The sequence below is a fragment of the Aquarana catesbeiana genome, linkage group LG02, assembly GCF_042186555.1.
Source record: "Aquarana catesbeiana isolate 2022-GZ linkage group LG02, ASM4218655v1, whole genome shotgun sequence".
Classification (NCBI taxonomy): Eukaryota; Metazoa; Chordata; class Amphibia; order Anura; family Ranidae; genus Aquarana; species Aquarana catesbeiana.
Genome location: NC_133325.1, coordinates 209031648 through 209058247, shown reverse-complemented (window position 1 = coordinate 209058247; position 26600 = coordinate 209031648).

Here is a 26600-nt window from a genome sequence, read left to right as displayed (position 1 = left end):
AGCATTATTGTGCTTTCTAGCTCTGGAAAGTGTGAGTGTTGTGAACATGTGTTGTAGTGTGCTGTTACAATGCATTTTCAAATTGTATTCATGGCATGACACGGCAGAGCATTGCAACTTGTTGCCAATGCATCTCAACATGCTATGCTGCCATAAAATGTATGCTGGCATAATTTTTCACAGTGCATACCAATGCAGTGAACACATGGCATTGTGGATTCAAGGTTAGCACAACACAAAAATGTGAAACCAATCTTCAGTTTTTAGTGAAGTTGCTTACAGTTGTATGTACCTTTAATTTTCACAATTTTGCAAATAGGCAAAACAAAAATATGATTTTATTAAACATTTGTGAAACTTTAATAGGACCTATAAAATCATCATCTGTTTATTTTAATTGTCATATGCTTTTAGAAAATGTGTTTTTTTTTTGGGGGGGGGGGTATTTTGCAAACTCTAAAAGATGTAAGTAAAAAAATAAGTAACAACTTTGCAAAAATGGTCTGGTAAAGAGTTCAGCAAAATGTATATTGGAAGTAGGTTTTTTGGGCAAGAAAAAAATATTGCAACAAAATCCTATACCTTGTGCAGTGTAACCCTTGAATAACTGTTATTTTTTTTTATCATAATCACAGCTCTGATCTGTGGGGGTAGCCAGCATGTTTTATTTTTTTTTCTTTGAGCTTTGGACTCCAAAACTTGTGGAAATTTTCCTTTGTGGAGACTAACTTGTCCATTGCACTGGCTTCCAAAAGCCCAACTAAGTAGTGCCCAGTAGGAATTTGGCTTTGAGATTGCATTTCTCTATCACCTATGTGGGGCTGGCACATCATCATTAGCTGGCCTGTCCACATCTGAATTGCTCTGAATGTTTTTGTAAATACCAACACTACCCAATTAAAACAAAAAAGTATCACTTAGTTTTTGCTGATTTGATCCTTGTGTTGAATATTTTCACATGCTTGAAATCTATGCCTGAAACCTTGGTCTAAACAAAGCTTAAGATCCCTACTGCTGGCCATTATTTCTGCATGCTCCCTTCATTGCATCCATTACCATGAACTGAGGTCTCCTGAGATGTCTTCTTTCTGGTGATTTTCGTGAGTATAGTACTGTGATTCTACCTCCTTATAAATTGTTACAGTATTACATTGGCATGCCTTTCTCTTTCCGTCTTCCAGTTTTAAGAGTTTCCCTGCTCAGTTTTGAGGCTGAAAAATGTACAGGTCAGCATTGGGACCTTCTTGATTATTTTCTCTGCTTTAGTTGCATTGCTCTGAAAACTGGATTGCATTTATTCTTGAAGATGGGTTAAGAATCCTTTTTGTTGCTCCTAGTTTTTGACAATACAATTTGTTTTATATTTGTATACTTTTTAGGTTATAGCTAAGCCAATTGCTCATGTGGGTCAGAAAAGTTTCTTTCACCCTTTCATGTGCAAAAAATGCTAACCTTAACCTTAAACACGTGCAGAAACCATAATTATTACCCTAGTGGTTAACGCAAATCCTGGTAATCTAATATGAATGTTAATGCTATTACCATGACCTCATTAAATTATTAAGTCAATTGACCATGATATCCATGTGACTTGTTAAAACAACAAAACAATTTGCTAAGTTCTGGTAATAAATAGCTTTGTTTGTCAGTCTTTAAAGTTATATTCTACTACTTGTAGATGATTCTGCAATACCTAGATTTAAAAAAAAAAAATTACACTACCATTCCTTTTGTACTGTTGAAATACTTTATTTGAAGGGTCATTGTAAATAATATAAGAACATTGGAGCTGATTTATTGAAGGCATAAAGTATGTTCACCTTGAAAGGGAATTTCTGCACATTTTAATCAATACAGTGAAAATTCTCTTTGCAAAGAGTCAATCACAATATCAATTGCATGCATGAAAAAAAAAAAAGAATTTTGCTAGGGCATGATTAAATGAAGGCAGTCAGTACAATTTCCCCCAAATTTACCAAGCTAAGAAAACATGCTCTTGTCCTTTATTAAAATCATATAACTGGGTAGTGGGAACAAAAGAGCAGGGACCTGTTAAAATTTGTCTTTAGTAGTTTGATTTGTTGAAATTTGTAAAACAGCAAATTTAGTAAATTGTGTTCCATAGTATATGGATTCATTACTTTATGATTCATGCTGTTGCATTAATAATAATAATAATCTCTATACATACAAACATAACATGTTTACAAAGCAGTGAATGTGACACCCGGGCAATGACCGGTAGCAATTAATCATTTACTGCATAATAAAACACATTGACTAGAAAGATTCCCCTACAGTGATGTTTGGTGAATGTCACAAATTCACTGCCTTATAAATATTGTATGCATCTAACTATCTTTCCCTTATGTAACCCGTAACTGTGTGTTTCTTTATTTGAAAACCTACAAACATTATTGCAGACTAAAATTAACCTGAGGTAATAGCCTTTTAACACTCTAGCTATCATTAAATAATACTAATCTAAAAGGTATAGATAACAAACAACTATTAACATAGCTGCTGGAATCTAATCGCTGCCTTTGTAATTTCCTACTGATGATTGCATTTACAATTTTAACAACATCCTAAGTCTTCCAATGTCAAATATCCAATTTACTTCTTTGTTAGTATACTTATTATTTTATCAACTGAACACATTCATGCAAAAGACTAATAAACCCATAATTCATGTATATAAGGTAAAAACAATAAAAGAAAAGGCATTTTATATGTGATGTCCATTGTTCTCTTTTCAATTTGGTTTCCCATGCTAATTAGTCCTTAGAAACTGTATCTACACTGCTAGAGAGTATGAATGGAGCTTTAATGCTCAGAAGACATCTGAAAGATGTAAACTACCTGTTTATTCTTGTTCTTCCCTGAAGTCTTGTCCTGGTGTAATGTATTTAGGATTAGAACCAACCAGGAATATCTAAACAAGCCCAATCAATCTGTCATGCAATATGAACACTTGTATCTGTGCGCATAATATTTTAGTCTTTACCCATAGTATATCATCATATCTATGTATTAGGACACAAATTACCTAGACAGTAAACTAAGGTAATCATTCTCTACTACACACAAAACAACATCTTTATGTATCAAAGTCTGAAAAAATAGTCTATATTGCTCCATAGCCATGCTTAATTTAAGACTCACATTTTTAAAGCAACTCTTTCACATTGACCCCCACATGGTAATGCATGACTCCTATCAATTTGTGTGGACTCAAATAATGTCAGACCTAACAGATGGTTAAATTCTTAGTAGTGAAAGCATTAAAAATCCATCTTATGTACTCTGCTTAATTTCCATTTCATAGGCTTTACTATCAATGAAAGATAACATGAGGGAGGAACATGCTTGAATAGTACAAACAATGTTCAATAAATAAGCAAAATCTAAAATAAACACAACAATGCATTAATACGTGCATACAGTATGTAAAAAATACAATCTATATGAATTTCTCATGTTAAGGGCTAGGACATAAAATGTTAAACATATTAGCATTTTTGTAGTCAGGAAAATATTAAATGATATGGGTTAAAAATGTAACAATAACTGCAGATTTTTTTTTCTGTGAGTAGTCTGTGTAAAGACAGACCTGTAAGAAAAGGCATTATGTGCACAGGCTAAAACAGATTCCTTTTCGTGCTCGCAAGGATTGGGCATTGGCTAATACAAATGCATATGCGCAAAATTGCACGCACATGAGCCATTGCGCATTCTTTTGTGCAACAACATGCAACCGTGACAGATGTTGGCACCAACCAGGCTATTTAAACTCAGCCAGTGCTCAGGTTCAGTGCTGCTTTGTCTTTCAGCCTCCCGTGTATCCTGTGTTCCTGTTATCCTGTATCCTGATTCCAGTTACTGACCTGGCTTATCTGACCACTCTCTGAACTCCATCTGCACTGACCCCGGCTTGTCCTTGACCTCCGCTTCTGTCTGCTCCATTGGCTTCTATTGCACTGATTGGCTCCTGACCCGGATTGTACCCAGACCATGCTAATGCCTGCACCTATGTACCTGATTTGTCCTGCCAGTGTATGACCCAGCTTGCCTGACTCTGCTTCTGGACACATCCTGCTGTGCCTGCTTTTCTCCAGTCTGCTACCATGCCTCACCTGCCTGCTGTCACCTCAGTCTGCCATCCTCTAGCTGCCCGCCTGCTCACCTGCTTGTTGGAGCCATCTGATGGCTTCGCCTGCTCTTCTGATAGCAAGACTTATAGGCACTCATACCACTCTGCACTCCTGCTCCTTCTGTCTACACTATCAGGGGCCCCAAGTCCGAGGAGTAAGAGAGGCCTATCTCATCATATCAGGCTCTGCTACCAGGTACGTGATACGACCTCTGTAGCAGAGCAAAGCTGAAGAGGGACATCCCACCTACACCTCTCTGCTCTGCTCATGCATCTCATATGGATTTTGAGTTATATTGGGACTGTGAAAGAATGAGTCGATACTGATGGGTTATCTCTTTAGGGAAACCCCAAAATGATCAGGGGAAGTTCCTGTCATATATAAGATATAATTTATTGTCATTGTATATGTACAACAAAATGTATCCGGATACTCTTTACAGCAGCAATAAAACACATATACATACTCCTAGCACATGCTCACATATCTGCTTAAATATAACAAAATATAAAATGTTATTTAAAAAGATTAAAAAGAAAACACTGTACCTGGTGGGTCATGGACAATACAGCCCTAGGAAAAATACATTAACGATTAGTGTTCTTTATACTTTAAGTGATTAGCGTGAATTTTAAGTGTCCTATATGTTTTCCTTGATGGCAACACACTGTAACCTGGGTGGGTTAGATCAATACTAATAGCTTTTGCCCGCTTTTTTAATCGGCTAGCATATGCTGTGTCCAAATTCCATAGCTCTGTTCCTATGATCTGCTGTGCTGTTTTTACCACACAAGTCCTGCACAGCAATGGACATAGGCCCAAACCTTTTAACTCTTTTACTAATTTGTTCCAGTAAAGGGAGATGGATTCATCTACCCTTAGTAAAAATGGACACTGTGAGAATAATGGGAAGGAAAAGAAAAATAAGGTATGCAAACAAATACATGTCTGTAATTATTTATAAGTACCTTATATTTCCCCTTAGTGTAACAGTCTTTAAACTTCTAAACTTGAAAAAAGGAAGAATAATTAACTAAACAACATTGTAGTAGCAACAACAATCAATATGAGTAGCTTTAAAATAATGTTTCAAATACATGCAATTTATAAATGCCAATAAACACAAGCATTACATTTGTGCAAATTAGGGTCACTAGTACATGTATTCAAGTCAACACTTCCTAATTTCTGTATTTTTAATACAGTATAGTAGTGTTTAGATCAAACACTACAAAATTGTCAGCTAACTATTATTTTAATTACTTTGTCTATTAGTTCATTCAAAGTATTTTTATTCAAAATAATTCTAAAATAGTTTTTTTGGTATCTTTGCTTTATAACTGCATTGTTTCAATGGTGATGTTATTGCAGTTATTATTTTGGCACAAAACACATAAAAGAAAGAAAACATCAATATTTAATGGAGCATGAGAAAGCAAACACTAAAAGATTGGAGATAAACCTCAAAGTAAAATACAATGAAATCAATATTGCACAGCTTCCCTCTTAGCATTTTTAAGAAAACTCAGTGCCATAGAAAACCAGCATTAAGCAGGGGAAATATTTAACACACTGCAAAAAAATCTATATATTTTTTTAACTTTAACAAATTAAGTCTGATCTTACAGTACCTAATAGAATAATCAAATAGGTATATATAGACAGGAAGAAAAGAATAACTGGTTGAATGAACAAGTGTAGTACATATTTAAATGTAGGGAAAACAAATACATATATAATTAAGTCATCAAGAAAGCCAAGCTTAAGTTTGCTTAAATAATTGTATTTTATGTTGAAATTGAGCCACTGACATTGTTTGCTCAGTTGCTAAAAGAAAAAATATATAACCTAGAATCAACAAAACAAAAAAAGGTAGGGAAGGGAGTCATTATGAAAATCTGTGGGGGCTTTTTAGGGGCCCAGGTTGCTTAGAAACTAATACAAGGACAGAATGACTTATAGGGTAAGGAAATGTTGGTTTAATTGTTAGAAATAAAATACAAATATCCACTCATATGTGTTCCATAAAAAAATCAGTTGTGGCACAATCTTCTATGCAAGTCTTCACTGTATATCCCCAATGGTCCACCTCAGTTCTAATCCACACTATTAGCATGTATATCATCTACCATATGTGCCTAAAGATGTGTGTTCACCTTAAGAGCTGGACATATAAAGCTATAGTAGGTTAGACAGGCTTGTATCGGGGGATAATTCAGTGCTAAAATTTATGCTTAAATGAGACAGAAGAATCACAGTGTTTTCCACTTTGTATTTATAGAGAAACAATGGGTTAAAAACACTCAAATGTACATGATGTAAAGAACACTCTTCAAAAGCATAACATTCTCAGATTTTGACATCCAATATCCCCTTGATAGTGGAAGCAGATACAGCACTCACATTCCTCTCAACAGGACATACAGTACTTCCAAGCATAAGGATATCACCGCCCACAGCTCTGCCTTATGTACGGCCACAGGACTTCATCACAGTTTATGCAAAGCTGATTACTGGATTAACTCACGAGGGGTAACCTCCTATAGTTTAAAAGGTCAAGCTCCTAAGGTGAAAACACATCTATAGGCACTCATGGTGGAAGATGTACACACTAATGCCCCGTACACATGGTCGGATTTTCCAACGGAAAATGTGCGATCGGAGCGTGTTGTCGGAAATTCCGACTGTGTGTGGGCTCCATCTGACTTTTTCCATCGGATTTTCCGACACACAAAGTTTGAGAGCAGGCTATAAGATTTTCCGACAACAAAATCCGATCGTGTCAATTCCGACCATGTGTGGACAATTCTGACGCACAAAGTGCCACGCATGCTCAGAAGAAATTCCGAGACGGAACAACTCGGTCTGGTAAAATTAGCATTCGGAATGGATAGAACACTTTCGTCATGCTACACTGTTTAAAATTGTTTAATACAGCGCACTCTCTTCTTTATAATGTGAGAAGAATGAAGTAGTTTTGCTGCTCATATTCACACAGACTTCTCACAAACTTCTTTCTTTATTATTTATCGTGATTCCCTCAATATATTTTGATTTGTCACATCTGACCAAATTTGTTTTTTGTTGTTTTATTTTTGTTTTGTATTTTTTTCAAGGCTGTTTTTTTTTTGTTTTGTCTATTTTTTTCAAGGCTGTTTTTTTTGGGGGGGTTGTATTTGTTTTAAGGCTGATGCTTTTTTTGTTTTTTATTGGTTTTACTCCATAATATTTTTGTGTGTGTTTTGTGTCTCAAGTTACCACAACACCATTGGTATCTTGTATTATTTAATCTCAAGGAGATTGAACCAAAAATTCCTTTATTAAGGGATCAGAACCAAACAAAGAGGGAGGCAACACTGGATAAACATCATAAATTGGCGAAGCCTTTGGCCCCCAGGGCAGACATCAATTCTTTTCCAGCAAAATTGGTGGCCTGAGGAGTCCATATCTAAGGGAGTGCAGTCTGGTCCAGAAGTCCCAGAGATCCAGAAAGCAGCAGATGACATATGTGTCCCCAGGCTGTGGTACTACAAGAGCCTGCATATTTTGCCAGACCAGACTGAACCCAGGGCCATCACTCTCTGGTCTTCCTTCCACGCTTCCTTCCCGGCTGTGGCTCTGGTGTTGGAGGTGCGGCAGGAGGAGGAGTAGGACCTGGAGGAGGAGGAGGAGGACCTGGAGGAGGAGGACTATGTGTGAGGTCACAAATGTGGGTAGCACATGTTATTTTGCCCCTCAACCCCTTATTGAGAGCTTCCAAAATTAAGAACTCACACAGGAGTCCATTGGCCCTCCTCCATCTGCATCATTTTGCATCCAGTTATGCCAGCAAAGTCCTCCTCCACACTGTGGGGGGTTCTCAGGGCCTCTGTAGCCTTCCAAAAGAGGCCTATGGCAGCCTCCTCCAGGTTACTCCTCTTCCTGCCACTTTGTCTTTGAAGGTGGAGGGGAGGGACCTGGATATCAGGCAGCCTGCTTGGCCCGGCCACCTCCTGGCTGAGACTTCCCTGTGTATAAAAAAGGGACATGGTTTTAGTTTTTGCATCATCAATCACAATCATAAATTAGCAATCCAAACTAACATCTATTTAACATCATTGATTGGACAACCAGAAATATTTAGACGTATGCTATACCCGGCTCAAGCTGAGCTCCTCCACATGATGCTGCCTGGAAGGCCCAGGTTGTGCGTCAGAAGCCTCAGCTGAGGGGGAAGGAAGCGTGGAAGGAAGAGCGGAGAGTGCTGGCCTGGGTTCAGTCTGACCTGACAGAAAATGCAGCCTGTCATATTACCACAGCCTGGGGACATAGATGTCATCTGCAGCTCCTGATCTCTGGGAATCCTGGACCTTCTTGTGCTCCCTTAGATAAGTGCTCCTCAGCCCAACCATTAGGATCTTCAAATAGGTGATGTCTGCCGTGGGGATCACCGACTTCACAAATTCCAACAAATTATCCAGCGCTGCCTTCCTCTTTGTTTGGTTCTTATATTCAGGGTGGTTTATCTGCCACAGACAGGGCAGCTCCCTGAACATATCAATGAAGATTGGCATAAAGTCCTTATCTTTCAAGATATCCATTTTCACTGCAAGACACAACACAAGACAAACCCTAATGTCATCCTAAAGTCTTCTAAATTTGTGCAAATACAGGCCTCAATCTAGAAGCAGTATAGGCCCAATGTTAAATCTTACCTTTGCAATCACGATCAGTGCCTTCGTTACTCCTTCCTCCGCTCACAGATTGTACGTACTACACACGCGTGTTACGCTTTATAGACACTGCGTGAAACTCCGCCCGCCCCTGACGTTCTTTCTAGTCTATTCCCCGCCCCTTCTCGTTCGTCACAGTGGGGGAAGAGCACATGGCGGAGACACAGCAAGTGTATGATAATTACAGCAACGAGGAGGAGGAGGAGGAAAGCCCGGAGCCAGAACCGTCCTGATCCAGAAGGAGAATTTAAGGCCTCAAATATGTCCTTTGTGGAGATGGTGGAGATGGTCGACATCCTGAAGAAGGTCGACTATGAAGGGAAGTATGGACCTTACCCCAACCCCAATGTCAGAAAGGCCAAGATCATGGCGAAAGTGGTCAAGAGTCTGCACCAGAATTTCGGGGTACGACGATCCAAGGATCAGTTCAGGAAGCGGTGGTTGGACCTCAAATTAACCGCTTGCCAACCGCCTCACGCCTATATACGTGAGCAGAATGGCACGGGCAGGCAAAATCACGTACCTGGTACGTGATTGCCTTCCCGCGGGCGGGGGGTCCGATTGGACCCCCCCGGTGCCAGCGGCGGTCGGCTTTTGTCTGGCAGCGATCAGAGATGAGGGCGAGGCCATCCGATCATGGCCCCCCCTCGCGATCGCTCCCAGCCAATGAGAAACATCCTCTGCCTCTGTATAGTACACAGAGGCAGAGGATGTGATGTCATCTCTCCTCGACTCGGCAGTTTCCGTTCCGGCACCGAGGAGAGAAGACATGTGAGTGCACAACACATACACACACACACAGTAGAACATGCCAGGCACACTTTACACCCCCGATCCCCCCCCGATCACCCCCCGATCCCCCCCAATCACCCCTCCCCCACCTGTCAAACTGACACCAAGCAGTGTTTTTTTTTTTTTTTTTTTCTGATTACTGCATGGTGTCAGTTTGTGACAGTTAGAAGTGGTAGGGCAGTTAGTATTAGCCCCCTTTAGGTCTAGGACACCCCCCTAACCCCCCCTAATAAAGTTTTAACCCCTTTATCACCCCCTGTCGCCAGTGTCACTAAGCAATCATTTTTCTGATCGCTGTATTAGTGTCGCTGGTGACGCTAGTTAGGGACGTAAATATTTAGGTTCGCTGTCAGCGTTTTATAGCGACAGGGACCCCCATATACTATATAATAAATGTTTTAACCCCTTGATTGCCCCTAGTTAACCCTTTCACCACTGATCACCGTATAACTGTTACGGGTGACGCTGGTTAGTTCGTTTATTTTTTATAGTGTCAGGGCACCCGCCGTTTATTACCGAATAAAGGTTTAGCCCCCTGATCGCCCGGCTGTGATATGCGTCGCCCCAGGCAGCGTCAGATTAGCGCCAGTACCGCTAACACCCACGCATGCAGCATACGCCTCCCTTAGTGGTATAGTATCTGAACGGATCAATATCTGATCCGATCAGATCTATACTAGCGTCCCCAGCAGTTTAGGGTTCCCAAAAACGCAGTGTTAGTGGGATCAGCCCAGATACCTGCTAGCACCTGCGTTTTGCCCCTCCGCCCGGCCCAGCCCAGCCCACCCAAGTGCAGTATCGATCGATCGCTGTCACTTACAAAACACTAAACGCATAACTGCAGCGTTCGCAGAGTCAGGCCTGATCCCTGTGATCGCTAACAGTTTTTTTGGTAGCGTTTTGGTGAACTGGCAAGCACCAGCCCCAGGCAGCGTCAGGTTAGCACCAGTATCGCTAACACCCACGCATGCAGCATACGCCTCCCTTAGTGGTATAGTATCTGAACGGATCAATATCTGATCCGATCAGACCTATACTAGTGTCCCCAGCAGTTTAGGGTTCCCAAAAATGCAGTGTTAGCGGCCCAGATATCTGCTAGCACCTGCGTTTTGCCCCTCCGCCCGGCCCAGCCCACCCAAGTGCAGTATCGATCGATCACTGTCACTTACAAAACACTAAACGCATAACTGCAGCGTTCGCAGAGTCAGGCCTGATCCCTGCGATCGCTAACAGATTTTTTGGTAGCATTTTGGTGAACTGGCAAGCACCAGCGGCCTAGTACACCCCGGTCATAGTCAAACCAGCACTGCAGTAACACTTGGTGACGTGGCGAGTTCCATAAGTGCAGTTCAAGCTGGTGAGGTGGCAAGCACAAGTAGTGTCCCGCTGCCACCAAGAAGACGAACATAGGCCCGTCGTGCCCATAGTGCCCTTCCTGCTGCATTCGCCAATCCTAATTGGGAACCCACCACTTCTGCAGCGCCCGTAATCCCCCCATTCACATCCCCAACCAAATGCAGTCAGCTGCATGAGAGGCATTTTCTTTATGTCCTCCTGAGTACCCCTACCCAACGAACCCCCCCAAAAAAGATGTCGTGTCTGCAGCAAGCGCGGATATAAGCGTGACACCCGCTATTTTTGTCCCTCCTGTCCTGACAATCCTGGTCTTTGCATTGGTGAATGTTTTGAACGCTACCATTCACTAGTTGCGTATTAGCGTAGGGTACAGCATTCCACAGACTAGGCACACATTCACAGGGTCTCCCAAGATGCCATTGCATTTTGAGAGACCCGAACCTGGAACCGGTTACAGTTATAAAAGTTAGTTACAAAACAAAGTGTAAAAAAAATAAAAAAAAATAAAACACAAACAAAAATATAAAATAAAAAAAAATAGTTGTCGTTTTATTGTTCTCTCTCTCTCTATTCTCTCTCTATTGTTCTGCTCTTTTTTACTGTATTTTATTCTGCAATGTTTTATTGTTATTATGTTTTATCATGTTTGCTTTTCAGGTATGCAATTTTTTATACTTTACCGTTTACTGTGCTTTATTATTAACCATTTTTTGGTCTTCAGGTACGCCATTCACGACTTTGAGTGATTATACCAGAATGATGCCTGCAGGTTTAGGTATCATCTTGGTATCATTCTTTTCAGCCAGCGGTCGGCTTTCATGTAAAAGCAATCCTAGCGGCTAATTAGCCTCTAGACTGCTTTTACAAGCAGTGGGAGGAAACAAGTATATAGAGATTAAGTACAGCGCTGTGCTAGAAATAAAACACAGACAGCAGCCAACACACCCGTAGACTCAGGATTAAACAATCAATAAAAATTCAAAAAGTGTGGCGCTATGAGCTACGTGAAAAAGTGATAAATAAATAATTCAAAAAGGTCTTAAATATTCAGTGACTACAAAGCAAATATTTCGGTGTGAACCAGAAAAAAATGCTACGTGCATAAATGTAATAGTGAATAAAATGATACCACTTAAATACATATATTGAATCAGGTGATGAAAAAATCACAGAATGATATTGAATACAAAGTCCAAATAGGTGAACGAACCAAAGCAAAAAGTTTGTGGTAGCAGTAAAAAAAATTTTTTGTGATAAACAGGTATCTCCTGAGCATGCAGGGGGATTGTTCAGACCCGGCAACCTGGTAGGTAAATGGACCGTAGGGGAACCAGAAGTGCACAGAAGGTTGAAATCGGTGCCAGGACCATCACCAAAAACCAAGGAGGCTTACCAGAAGTAGTGGCCTGAAATGGCATATGCCATACAGGTCAAAAAGGCTTGATGACCAACAGGTCTAGGTATTATATCTGATCAGATGTCATCATACAGATAAGGGGAAGGAATCAGCACGGCTTCCTCGTCAATGGATACACCATGAGCCAAGCGAATAATTTGTGTGACATGTGAGGGATAAAAAACACTCACATAGCGTGATAACGTTTGAACTTGGATTTATTTAAAAATAAAGAATGGAAATAAACTCACATTTTCAGAAGATAAAAATAGCAGCATGTAATCTTGTAGCGGTAGTCATGAGGGGTCCACCCGACATGTTTCAACTAAACAGTCATCATCAGTCATCAAAATTTTTTCATGTAATCAAAAAGTGTCAGAAAGGGCTTTGTCTTCAAGTGGTTAGAAGAGTGGGTGATGTGTGACATAAGCTTCTAAGTTGTGCATAAAATGCCAGGACAGTTCAAAACCCCCCCAAATGACCCAATTTTGGAAAGTAGACACCCCAAGCTATTTGCTGAGAGGCATATCGAGTCCATGGAATATTTTATATTGTGACACAAGTTGTGGAAAAGAGACAATTTTTTTTTTTTTTTGCACAAAGTTGTCACAAAATGATATATTGCTCACACATGCCATGGGAATATGTGAAATTACACCCCAAAATACATTCTGTTGCTTCTTCTGAGTATGGGGATACCACATGTGTGGGACTTTTTGGGAGCCTATCCGCGTACGGGACCCCGAAAACCAAGCACCGCCTTCAGGCTTTCTAAGGGCGTAAATTTTTGATTTCACTCTTCACTGCCTATCACAGTTTCTGAGGCCATGGAATAGCCAGGTGGCACAACCCCCCCCCCCAAATGACCCCATTTTGGAAAATAGACACCCCAAGCTATTTGCTGAGCAGTATAGTGAGTATTTTGCAGACCTCACTTTTTGTCACAAAGTTTTGAAAATTGAAAAAAGAAAAAAAAAATGTTTTTTCTTGTCTTTCTTCATTTTCAAAAACAAATGAGAGCTGCAAAATACTCACCATGTCTCTCAGCAAATAGCTTGAGGTGTCTACTTTCCAAAATGGGGTCATTTGGGGGGGGGTTGTGCCACCTGGGCATTCCATGGCCTCCGAAACTGTGATAGGCAGTGAAGAGTGAAATCAAAAATTTACACCCTTAGAAATCCTAAAGGCGGTGATTGGTTTTCGGGGCCCCGTACGCGGCTAGGCTCCTAAAAAGTCCCACACATGTGGTATCCCCATACTCAGGAGAAGCAGCTAAATGTATTTTGGGGTGCAATTCCACATATGCCCATGGCCTGTGTGAGCAATATATCATTTAGTGACAACTTTGTGCAAAAAAAAAATTCACTTTCCCGCAACTTGTGTCAAAATATATAATATTCCATGGACTCAACATGCCTCAAAGCAAATAACTTGGGGTGTCTACTTTCCAAAATGGGGTCATTTGGGAGGGGGTTTATGCCATCTGGGCATTTTATGGCCTTCAAAACTGTGATAGGTAGTGAGGAGTGAAATCAAAAATTTACGCCCTTAGAAATCCTGAAGGCAGTGATTGGTTTTCGGGGCCCCGTACGCGGCTAGGCTCCCAAAAAGTCCCACACATGTGGTATCCCCATACTCAGGAGAAGCAGCTAAATGTATTTTGGGGTGCAATTCCACATATGCCCATGGCCTGTGTGAGCAATATATCATTTAGTGACAACTTTTTGTAATTTTTTTTTTTTTTTGTCATTATTCAATCACTTGGGACAAAAAAAATGAATACTCAATGGGCTCAACATGCCTCTCAGCAATTTCCTTGGGGTGTCTACTTTCCAAAATGGGGTCACTTGTGGGGGTTTTGTACTGCCCTGCCATTTTAGCACCTCAAGAAACGACATAGGCAGTCATAAATTAAAGGCTGTGTAAATTCCAGAAAATGTACCCTAGTTTGTAGGCGCTATAACTTTTGCGCAAACCAATAAATATACACTTATTGACTTTTTTTTACCAAAGACATGTGGCCGAATACATTTTGGCCTAAATGTATGACTAAAATTGAGTTTATTGGATTTTTTTTAGAACACAAAGTAGAAAATATCATTTTTTTCAAAATTTTCGGTCTTTTTCCGTGTATAGCACAAAAAAATAAAAACGGCAGAGTTGATCAAATACCATCAAAAGGAAGCTCTATTTGTGGGAAGAAAAGGACGCAAATTTCGTTTGGGTACTGCATTGCATGACCGCGCAATTAGCAGTTAAAGCGACGCAGTGCCAAATTGTAAAAAGTGCTCTGGTCAGGAAGGGGGTAAATCCTTCTGGGGGCTGAAGTGGTTAAGGGAGCACGAGCAGTACAAAAGGATCAGGAGAGTGCTGCAAAAAAGTAAGTAGTTGTTCTGTGTTCCTATTCTTTATTTTTATTACATTCTTGCTGCTCCATGTGCTTTTCTTAACTGTTATCCAGTTTAAAATGGCAACTTTCATGTTCATGGGCACATTATTCCTTCGTATAAAACATTGTTCGTTCGGCCTAAAAAAAACACCATTGTTTTGGCCATATGTATTTGCCAACATTTTTTATGGCCTACTTGTCTGAAAATAAATTGGTTGTGTAGATGGGTTTGTAACTAGAATGAAATGCCAACTAGATTCTGTGTAAGGAGAGGACACTCAGCAGCTGTTTACACATCTGGACGCTGGAGCACTAGTGTGGGACACCAGAACACCCTTTTTATTAGGGGCCCACACAGGTGCTCCAGTGTATACTATAGGGGTGACTCCATCTGTGAAGCTTGTACTAAACAGGTAAGTATTCAAGCTTGACAAAGGGCACTAAAAATTCTACAACTTGGAACTCTGCCAAAATAGACAAAATACCCCACTTCCAAGCAATGTTTCATATTCCTATTTCTGCCATCAAATATCTGTGTGCTAAGTATACCTATTTAGGAAGGATGTATAAAAAATGTGTATCATCACACGGAGTGGTGCCGTGGATACACTAAAGATAGTACCGTGCCGCGTCCTATCAATTACATATACCAAAAACAGGGGGAGAAGGGACTTATGGACTTTTTAGGCACCACAAAATAATAGATAAAAATTCCTTATTTTATTTGATATCAAAAAACACACATAACAAAACAAAAATAGTATAGTTTAAAACACAACATGTGTCTGTACTTGAATCATTGCTATACAACACCGTCTACAGTATGAAAATCTTCGGGCATTAGGAGAAATAGCTTCCCATGTAGGTCAGTCCGGAGAAGTGGCTATATAGCAGTTCCAAAGTCAGTTCATATGTTGAGATTAATCGATGCTCGACATGTTTCGCGTATGGACTACGCTTCCTCAAGAGCAGTAGCAGTATATGATGTAGCTATCAAGGTATATAACATTACAATTAATTATTAGTACATATACATAAAAAGCAGGCGTCTACAGGGGCGCCACATATCTAGTACCAAAAAGAACAATTGTGTGCTTGCTCATAACGGAGTGGTGGTGGGCGCCAACGTCCCAGCGATACTGAAGGACTGCTATGGGGGCGTGCACAACATAATTATAGGTGGTATATACAGTGTGTTAAAATTTGTAACCCCGGTCAGGTATTTAAGAGAAAGAGAAGGACGAAAGGGGAGGGGAAGGGGGGGGAAAAAGGAAGAAAAAAAGAAAGAGAAAAAAGGGGGGGGGGGAAGAGGGGGCGGGGGAGGGAAAAGGGGGGATAGAGGAGGAAGAAGAAGGGGGGAAGGGGAGAGGAGGGCGAGGAGGGGGGAGGTGAGGGGTGGGGTGGGGGGGAGGGGAGAAGGGGGGGGAAAGAGGGGAGGGGGAAGGAAGGGGGGGGGAAAAAGGAGGAAAGGTAGGAGGAGGGGAAAATAGGGGAGGGGGAGGGGGGGAGAGGGGAGGGGGGGGAAAATGGGAGGCGAGGGAAGGGGAAAAAGGGGAAGGAAGAGGAAAGGAATGAGGGGGTATATACATTGGTAGCCCCCTGGTAGCACAGACAAGTAATAAAGGTAAATTATGAGAAAGATACTTACATTTAAAACCAATATGAAACATTAAAGGGGGGTATTAGTCCGCTAGGCAAAGAAAGACCAGGTGACTTGACCATATAATAGAGCTTTACGTCTCAGAGTCAGTATGTTTACTATTTTCGTATATATATATATATGGGCCTGTTTCTGAAGTAGAGAAGGTAATGCACTTTTAAAAAAAGAAAAGAAAGATTTTTTTATATATATATATATTATATGTCAGACATAAGTATTTATATATCTATATATGTACTAAAAGTAACCTATTTCCTTGCTGTGGTCTGAGACACTCACCACTATTAGTCTTACAAGTCGGGGATTGTAGTCTATGTGCCTCTGAGGTTCACCCTGGAGTACAAGCAGGCATAGAACGCAGTGTCACTGTTGTAATACCCAGTATAAACTTAGGTATAAACCCTAAAAGTATAAATGGAGCCAGGAGCATAAGGAAGAAAAAGATACAGAGAGGGAAGAGAAAGGGAGAGAGTGGAGCCTCAGTTAATAATATAGAACCACCATCCAGCAATATATGCCATAATCCAGTTCATGCCGTGGTCAAACAAAGTACCTGAATATAGAGACGGGGAAGCCTGTAGTATGTATAGTCCTCCTGATCCTGGAGCGGAACGCACACTGAATCAGGACGCTGTCCTATTTGTGTGCCCGTCCCGTCCGTCGACGTCCAATCGGCGGCCGCCGACGTGACGTCATCCGGACCGGCCAAGGGCTCTCCGTGCGCATGCGCCCCCACCAGCCGGAAGGGCCGTCAATCCGAACGGCGCCTCCAGCAAGAGGGCGGCGCACGCCCACCGCGAGCTGCATCCGCCGGCTAGAATAGCCAGCCGATGCGCGCGCCGCATCGGAGGGGACCAATGCGGCGCTGGGCGGCCGCATAGCAGTCAAGAATGCACCACCAGGTGGCGCCAACGCACACCCCCATCCGTAGAGCTAAGCACACAAAGAAAGATTGTACACATGTACCTAAAGAAAGGGAGGATTATTCAAAACATATATTGAGTTACAATGGAGCAATACAGAAATTTCTATTATTGCATATGAATACCTCCATATTTATATTTGATATATCTGCTCTGTAAAGAACTATATATGTACCTTCACAATGACCTCTATATCTCTAAGATGGATTTTGGGCCCGTATAGGTCTATTCGGATTAGCCAAAGGGGGCATATGCTTCCAAAAAAAGGGGGGCAATCCAATGGAAGTTACAAAAAGGGTTTATAAGACTGTGATTCATTAATGCCAGGGGCCCGAGTCGCATTTAAACGCTCTATCCACAAGGTTTCCTGCCTTAAAATTTGTTTGTCCCAGTCGCCACCACGAGGGCTTCTGGGAATAACCGCAAGGGCAAAAAAGGAGACCACCGAGGTGTCAAATTTATGGTAGAGGTCCAAGTGTCTACTAACAGATGTGATCATTTTTCCTCCTCCAGAGTAATACACATGATCTTTGATACGTGAACGGAAATGTCGGATAGTTTTTCCGACGTAGAAGGCTTGGCACTCACATGTCATGAGATAAACTAGGCCCTGAGTTTCGCAATTGGCATGAAAGTGAGGAATAAATGTTTCTCCATTGGGGAGTTGGAATCTGGTCCCTGTGTGGATCCAGGGGCAGAATGAACATCTGCCACACATGGTCATTCCTGTCAGGTGGAACTGTGTTGTAGAGTCATTACTGAAATGACTGGATGTGAGTTTGTCCCTAAGGGATCTGCTTCTTCGAAAAGTAATGGTAGGGGTGGGGGTTGTGTATTTGGCCAGGATCGGGTCTTCGCGTAATAGCGACCAATGTTTAAATAGAATATTCCGTATTTCCGCATGTTGTTGGGAGTATTTTGTGATGTATCTAACCATCGTGTTTGCTTTTGGAGCTTTTTGTTGATACAGTAAAGTGTTACGAGACTGACGCAGTACCCTATTGTATGCACGACGGAGTAATGATTTGCTATATCCCCTTGCTTTTAGACGCTCACGAAGTGCTTTAGCTTGTAGTTTAAAGTCCTCTGTAAAGGTGCAATTTCTCCGGAGTCTGAGGTACTGGGCATATGGTATGCTGCGTATAAGAGTATATGGATGGGCGCTTTCCGCATGTAGCAGAGTATTCCCTGCTGTCTCTTTGCGGAACAGAGAGGTGGCCAATTTACCATCATTATCTTTACAAATTGTGAGGTCAAGGAAGGTAATGGTTGAATGGTGACTGCATACTGTAAATTTCAAATTGAACGAGTTGCAGTTAAGTTTATTTACCAGAATGTTCAGATTTTCCATAGACCCTGACCAAACAATAAAGATGTCATCAATAAAGCGCATCCAACACATCACCTGACTGGTCAAGTGTGATATGCTGTCATCTGAAAAAATTGAGCGTTCCCACCCCCCCAGGTACAGGTTGGCATAGGTGGGCGCACAACAAGTGCCCATAGCCACACCCTGTACCTGGAGGAAGTGGGATCCGTCAAACGTAAAACAATTGTGCGTCAAAATGAAATGTAACAACTTCAGGATGAATTCGCAATACTCCCAACGGTGATGCGTTTGCTCACGAAGGAAGGTACGTGCTATCCCGACGCCCTGCTCGTGAGGGATGCTCGAGTAAAGGGCCTCGACATCTAGGGTCACGAGCAGGGCATCAGGAGGCACGACCATCCCCTCAATTTGTTTTAATAGGTCCATTGTGTCTCTAATATATGAGGGTAGGGCCAGTACATGTGGTAAAAGAATTGAGTCCACTAATCGGCTGGCGTTTTCTGTTAGAGACCCTATACCTGACACTATTGGTCTACCCGGAGGTGTAGTCTGATTTTTGTGTACTTTGGGGAGTGCATAGAATGTGGCCATCCTAGGATGGCGCACATTCAAGAAATTATAGAGGTCCTGGTCAATGAGGCCCTCCTGATGGGCAGAGGCGATGACGTCCAGAAATTCTGCTTTATATTGATCGATTACTCTCAACTCAATTTGTTTGTACCAGGTCTTATTACATAAAATGTTCATGGCCATCTGTTTGTAATCAGCTTTGGTCATGAGAACAATGTTACCGCCTTTGTCGGCGGGTTTTATCACCAAATCAGGGTGATTTTGTAATTGCTTGATTGCTAATGTTTGAGCTTTAGTTAAATTTTTGTGTTTAGATGTTACAATCATATTCTTGACGTCATTGACCGTGCCCATCAGGAAGGCCCAAATACTGGGATTGGTCATCAGGTCAGGGAAACGTTGGGATTTCGGCCTGAATCGATTGACTGGAGGGATCTCTGTGAATGTAGAGTTGGAAGTCACAGAGGTCTCTTCATGGTTTGTTGGGTCACTTTCGTCTAGCAGTAACATTAAATCTCGGAGGGCTCTAAAGTCCTCCATCGTAAAGTGTTTGACTTGTTCGGAAATCTGTTTGTCCTGTACGGATCGTACCCGATCTTTATCGAATAGGAATTTGTATGTAAGATTCCGGGAGAATAAGTATAGATCCTTAATGGTTTCGTATTTGTCTATTTCAGCAGATGGACAGAAGCTTAAACCAAGCTGGAGAACTTCTACTTGCTGAGTGTTCAAAGAGTAGGGGGTTAGATTACAGATATTCAAGTTGGTATTTACGTGAGTGGCAGTTTGTACTCTGACACCTGAAAATTTTGTGAGGGATTCCTCATTTGTGAAATATGTGGGTCTAATGTGCTCTGTCTGAGTTGTGTGTTTGGTATATTGTTACCAAAAGTGTTTGAAGGTGTGGATAGTGTGTTTTCCATAGTAGTGGTCCCCTGTGTAGGGGGTCTGCCCATGTCACTGATCATGGAAGATGAAGTCGCAGTTGTCGACAAATTATGTGATTGTGGTTGTGAGTTTAGAAGCTGGATCGCCTGTAGGGCCGTAGCTCCCAGGTATTTACCAGATGGGTGTGTATTCGTGTCAGTGTTCAGAGAGGTGTCTAATGAAGGTTTTTTGTGGGCAGAAGAGTTATCATACGGAGGACGTCTTTTGAAATAAGGAGTGAAAGACCCACCACCAAGATCCCGCTTACGTGCTCCTAGATGTGAGTGATGAGTCGTAGGGTTGGTTTTCTTGGAAGAAGGCTGTGAAGAAAAAAGAGAGGAATCAGATTCAGTATCATCATCTGTTGTATATAATGTATTATCTTGATGTTTCACAGTGCGGTTTCTGGTTCTAGACCCTCTTTTTTGAGCAGATAACTGCCAGTGATATGCGAAACCATCCATGAAGGCTAATCTATCTTTGGAAAGTTTGTTTTGTTTTTTATAAATGATATCTTTAGTGATTTTGGTGACAAAATCTTTAATATCCTGCCAGCGTTTGATGTATGACGCATGTGTTTTTATGCTTTCATTGGAGGATTGTAATGTTACAATTTCTTGGTCAAGTGTGACCAATTCAGATTGATAATGAGAGATGAGTATTTTCATTAAATTAATACTAATACTAATGCCCGAAGATTTTCATACTGTAGACGGTGTTGTATAGCAATGATTCAAGTACAGACACATGTTGTGTTTTAAACTATACTATTTTTGTTTTGTTATGTGTGTTTTTTGATATCAAATAAAATAAGGAATTTTTATCTATTATTTTGTGGTGCCTAAAAAGTCCATAAGTCCCTTCTCCCCCTGTTTTTGGTATAAGTATACCTATTTGTTTTTACATAGGAGATAAAAGACTCAGAGGACACCCCTCATCCGAGGAGACCACAGACCCCCCCTCAGGAAGAAGTGGAGACCCATCAAAGACAACAGGAGGAGGATGAGGAAGAAGATGTGGTGGAAATTGTAACCACATCAGGTGAGTGTCTGCGACCACAGGCTCAGGTAAGAGATGGATGTCGGCAGATTTATAATACATGGTGTGTTTTTTGTTTCTATCTTTTTAGGTGATCGTGATGTTGTGGATCCAGATCATTTCACCTCTGAAAGTGCACAGACCCTGATCGGGGAGATCATGGGGTGTAATAGGGACTTGGAAAACATCCAGAAAAGCATCAATGATGCTCAAAAAAAATGAAGAACATCATTGATGTTTTAGGGAGAGTTTAAAACCCATCCAAATCCCTTTGTTTTTTTGAGCTTTTTGTGAGCTAAAAATGTATACCATTTTTTGACCTATTTGCGAAAAGCCAAATTTTGAGGATGCACACAGTGTGTCAACATGTGCTATCTGCCATCACGGGAGATCGATGTAGGCATTTTGTGGGTGCAACCCCTTCCTCAATAATAAAGTAGCTGTGAGGAAGGGGTTGCACCCCCAAAACACGTCCCTTGATTCCCCGTGATGGCAGGTAGCACATATTGACATTCGGCAATTTGTGTTCATCTTCAAAATTTGGCTTTTCATGGGGTGACTTCACCCCATCTGCTGAACACATTATCAAACACAGTTTGTAAATACTCATGTCTGATATTGCCTTCAAGTTCTACCAAATGTGAACTTTGTAAGTTCAAGATTTGTGTCTTTCTTGTTGGTTTTAAACATCCTTTTTTATCTTAAATGGGCATTTCTACTTTTTCTAATGTGACCCCAAAAAATTTTTATACAACAAACATGTTGGTTTGTTTTAAAAACTTTTTACAAATGCACATGTGATTGTGCTGGTATTAAAAAGATTGTTAATCAAGAATGTGTGGATTATTGTTTCAACGCTCCAAAACTTTTGTTGTGCTCTAATTGGTGTTTTCTGTGACAATGGGGGTTATTTACTAAGGGAAAATCCACTTTGCACTACAAGTGCAGTTTCAATTGCACTTGTAGTGCAAAGTGTCTTTGCCTTTAGTAAATAAAATAACACCCAACAGTGCTTTGTAATGTTACACAATCACGCCATTTTCAGGACTCACCACATTTCTGTCAGGGTCACCTAAAAGAAACACAAGCAGTAAATGTCACCAAAGATTTTAGTAGTTATTTTTTTTTTTATTATTTGAAAAAGGTTTCAGAAATTGTCTGGCATATTGATAGCCCCCCTACTCGCAAAGTATTCAAGGTATCTTAGACGGACATCATGGGCACTCGGGGGGGCAAGCCAGGAGGGCCACTTTCAAGCTCCATCAGGGTTGGTTCAGTTGGAATTCCGGCCTCAGGCCCAACTGAGCCAGCATAGTTAGCAGAATGTTGCCATAAAAAATTGTGTAGAACACAGCACGCCAGGATGATGTGATTCAGTTTGTACTCCGCCATGTGTATGGGTGTAAGAAATAGGCGGAACTGGCTGGCCATGATTCCAAACTATTAATTAAAAACCCTCTGGTCTGAGGAGAGGGTCCTCATCGGGAATGGCCGCATAAGATGGTCCTCCAGCGCAAACGCTTCATCCGCAACGAAGACGAATGGGAGTCCTTCCACATTGTCTTCTGGAGGTGGCAAGTCCAAGCTGCCATTCTGGAGACGCCTGTAGAACTCCGTCTGGGCGATGACTCCACCATCGGACATCCGGCTATTCTTCCCCACGTCCACATACAGGAACTCATAAGTAGCCAACCGACACCACTGCCAACATCACACTACTATTGAACCCCTTATAATTATAATAGTATGACCCCGAGTTGGGTGGTGGGACGATGTGGATGTGTTTCCCATCAATTGCCCCTCCACAGCTAGGAAAGTCCCACCGCTGGGAGACTTTTGGAGGGGACTGTATGCTAGCCTCTTGCCGATCGATCGGGGGCCCTTGCATTTAGGGGAACGGTGCTCTTTTTGAGCTGTATGTCTGGGGACCCTGGATTTGCCATATTGGAATAGTGGCTGATTCATAATGCTGGGACAGATACTGTTAGGAGATGCTGATGTAAATTCCAACACCTGTCTGTCTATTGTCTGCTAACATGTGTATTGTAAATAAGTCTACTATGGGATCTAAGAGTCATTAGATCCCCATTGTTATTTGTGTTAATTAACTCTGCTATTGTGTGAAGAAGAGTCTATGTTGATTGTGATAATGTTGATTGGATTTTCTGAACTACAAGACGGCCAGTCTGGCCTAAGAGGTCATGTCTGAGTCATCTAGTCTGTCTAAAGGGATTAGTTAATTAGCTCAGGTTAATTAGGTTAATTAGGTTACAGCTGTATTGTTAGAGTAATATGAGCAGGAGGTCTGCACCTACACTTTGAGTGTATAAAAGCCTGTATTTTGTCAATAAAGATTGATTCCTGGTTGAACTTACATACAGCCTGCCTGGTGTTTGTTCTGAGCTATCACAACTGGGTTAGAACGGCACAGAGCTGTAGTTCTAATCCCGGAACCTTGGATGACCGAACTATCAGACGTTGCAATCTGATTCTATAGCTGCAGAGGAGTGTCGGGAGAGTGGAACCAAGCGAGCAAAGGGGCTCGTTACATTGATGGCAGCAGTGGGATTTGCTCTCCAGTTACTGGGACACTCCAAACCAGCCTGCAGGAGAGCCACGCTGAAAGACTTACTTGAGAGCCGTGGAGGGAATGGTGGGATCGTGCTTCCTTGGCGTGAACACATCCAAACCATCACCTGGATCCAAGGTAGCAGGATAGCAGGAGAGGAGAAATACCAGCCACCATGGATGAGGAATTCAGAAGGAGGTTGCGAGAGGATATACAGCACAGAGGACCAGTATCAGAGCAGGTCCTGCTAGGATGGTTTGATTCTGTCCGCTGTGAGCTCTGGAAGGAAGCACTAGCCCGTGAGCAGCGACACCAGGGACAGGGGATTTGATAGACTTTTCTGCTGAGGAAGAACAACCTGGTGAGCCTCCAGTAGAAGAAGAGCTGTTATTAGGGTCAAACTTCACTGTGCTCTGCCCAGCACTGCTAGCATCTTCTGGGTTCCAGGGACAGGAGATGGTGAACCTTTATCCCCAGACACCAGTTGCAGAGACAGGGGATTTGATAGACTTTTCTGCTGAGGAAGAACAACCTGGTGAGCCTCCAGCAGAAGAGGAGCTGTTATTAGGGCTAAACTTCACTATGCTCTGCCCAGCACCAACAGAAGTATCTGTGAAGTTACAAGGAACTTCCCCAGCTGAAGCGCTGGCAACCGGACAGAGGGTCCAAGATCTCTGCCCTACACCTGCGGCGGTTCCGGAGGCTCAGGGTGAGAAGGAGGTGGTCACTTCCCAGCAGCAGATCAGGATACCGGGGGAGAAGGGAGAGGAGGTGTTTGTCGTCCCTCCCCAACAGTTAGCCGGAGCAGATGGTGTGGGGTTTCCAGCAGAAGGGCTGGCAACAGGGCCGAGTACTGCTGGACTTTGCCCTCAACTAACAGAGCATGGATGTCCTGTGAAGGTGGATGGGACTTCAGTCTCCACCTGTATACCCCAGGGATGCTGGGCAGTCGGCCCAGATCCCCAACAGCATGACGGAGTGAGCCCAGACACCCTGTCTTCTCTCCAGTGGCAGAAAGGACTCCAGGGAGAAGGGCCAGTCCAGGCCTCTCCCCAGCGGCAGATATGTTTTCTGAGAGAGGCAGAGGTTGGCTGGGTGAGTAATACTTTGTTTGGAACAATTTGTTTGGGGTACTGTGTGGGTACAGGCATGAGAGGACTGGAACTACTGACTAACTTCGGAGTCAACCCGTCTGGGGTCTCCTCCTGTGTTAGTCTCCTGCCGAAAGGGGAGAAATGTGACAGATCTAGCCGGGAAAGAGACTTTTGGAGGGGACTGTATGCTAGCCTCTTGCCGATCGATCAGGGGCCCTTGCATTTAGGGAAATGGTGCTCTTTGTGAGCTGTATGTCTGGAGACCCTGGATTTGCCATATTGGAATAGTGGCTGATTCATAATGCTGGGACAGATACTGTTAGGAGATGCTGATGTAAATTCTGCTAACATGTGCTGATGTCTATTGTCTGCTAACATGTGTATTGTAAATAAGTCTACTATGGGATCTAAGAGTCATTAGATCCCCATTGTTATTTGTGTTAATTAACTCTGCTATTGTATGAAGAAGAGTCTATGTTGATTGTGATAATGTTGATTGGATTTTCTGAACTACAAGACGGCCAGTCTGGCCTAACAGTCATGTCTGAGTCATCTAGTCTGTCTAAAGGGATTAGTTAATTAGCTCATGTTAATTAGGTTAACTAGGTTACAGCTGTATTGTTAGAGTAATATGAGCAGGAGGTCTGCACCTACACTTTGAGTGTATAAAAGCCTGTATTTTGTTAATAAAGATTGATTCCTGGTTGAACTTACATACAGCCTGCCTGGTGTTTGTTCTGAGCTATCACAACTGGGTTAGAACGGCACAGAGCTGTAGTTCTAATCCCGGAACCTTGGATGACCGAACTATCAGATGTTGCAATCTGATTCTATAGCTGCAGAGGAGTGTCGGGAGAGTGGAACCGAGCGAGCAAAGGGGCTCATTACAGCCATAGTCTGCCATTCCTGTGGGTTGAAAGGAAACTGTGGAGTCAAACAAGAAAAAAAAATTAGTCATTTTGCACATAAACAGGGAAAGCAGATTAGACACCATCATTCTTGGCCAACATCAGTATAACATTTATTTGAGGTAGTTTTTAAAGACCAAAGTATAGGGTCCACCTATTAGATCCCCCCCCCCCCATGGGCCATTTCTAACATTATAGGGGGGGGCTCTTGGACAGGTAACCCTCTCCACTTCATTGAGAGATAAATGCCTAAATAATGTGTATTACTTTGGCCAGCCTCTCCTTACTTACTCTATTGACAGCCCACTGGACAGGTAAGAAGTGTCATAATACAAAGATTTAAATATACACTGTACACATTTTAGCACATTTGGACATTCTGCTATTACCTATCAAGATACTAATAGGATACAAAAACTTTAAACAGGACCATTTGAAAGTATACAGGCAGGCCCTTGCACTACATGCTTTGGGGAATTCATCCATACATCTAACCACAAAAGAGATGGGTATAGTGTGTATGAGTTTGGCAAAGTCAGCAGATAGATGATTGAGGATAGATAGAGAATTGGTATCAGCTGACTTAGCAGTTGGGGGGAAGGAGGGTTCCAAATGATTTTGGGACCCACAAAAAAAAGCCTCTGGCACTCTGCCTGAATTTAAAGCACAAATCACATTTAAAAACATTTTAGGGGGTGTTTGGGGTAAAGCACTACTATGGAGCTGATAAAATACATTGTTAAGTGACTACATGAGGTGAATATAGGGCCAGGAGACCATGC